Consider the following 898-nt stretch of genomic DNA (forward strand, 5'->3'; position numbering starts at 1 on the left):
TGCATGTGTGTGTGTGTGTGTGTGTACAGTGTGTGTGGCTTTGAGCACTCATGGTTGAGTGGATCCTTGTGTCTGGCCACCCCTGAACATTACAAACGACGCGTTCAATGTGTCGTGTCCAAAAGAAGACATATAGACCATTGGTTCTCGGAATTCCAGAATTCTAAACAAATATTTTTTAAACTGTAAGAGAAAAGAAAGATTGTTTAAAGGTTACAGGGATAGAAATATTACATTTTAAAAATAAAAGGAAAGGAAAAATCAAACCAATCATTTCATGACTTTCCTTGCAAGATCTTTTAAAATGGAGCATTTAGCATTTATAGATAGTTTGTTTTTTTAAATGTATATAAGCCATCCATTTCCTTTTTTTGGAAATAAGTTTCTTCTTTGTATATTTTATGCCAAACAAATTCCTTTTGAATGAATCATATCTATTCCAAATTGCAACATTCTAGTAAAAAAATTGTGCGAGATATTTAGAAAAAAAAAGTTGTACATTTTTGGGGGGATCACCATGTAAGTCAACTTTTAAATGTTTTGGGGTGAGCTATAAATCCCTAATTATTTTTTTGACCCGCTTTAGGCTTACATCAAAGAAAACATGTCGGAACCTTAGTTTGCCGAGACCTTTACAAATGGGTTTTTAGATTCTGTTGATCGCTTCAGTTTTAGGTCCGCGTGCAAAGACTCGGAAAGTTGAAACGGAGCGATTTGTTTCTCTCCCGCTAATTTTGTACCAATGTTTTCTTGTAAGTACTTTGACCGCGGTCAGACTGAAGGGAACGAGCTGTAATACCGACACCAGACAATGGGGTTAGGGGCTCAAAGTACTTACAAAAAAATATTGGTACAAAATGAGTGTGTGTTTGGGGGGGGGGGTGTTGTTGTTTTATTT

General features: G+C 36.0%; 1 protein-coding gene across 1 annotated transcript in view; it reads left to right on the forward strand.

Moving 5' to 3' along the window:
* LOC101861413 (protein jagged-1) overlaps positions 1-898 on the forward strand; it is a gene marked incomplete at its 5' end in the record, with an annotated part of 29209 nt that overhangs the window by 22120 nt on the left and 6191 nt on the right.

The sequence above is a fragment of the Aplysia californica genome, unplaced genomic scaffold, assembly GCF_000002075.1.
Source record: "Aplysia californica isolate F4 #8 unplaced genomic scaffold, AplCal3.0 scaffold01341, whole genome shotgun sequence".
NCBI lineage: Eukaryota > Metazoa > Mollusca > Gastropoda > Aplysiida > Aplysiidae > Aplysia > Aplysia californica.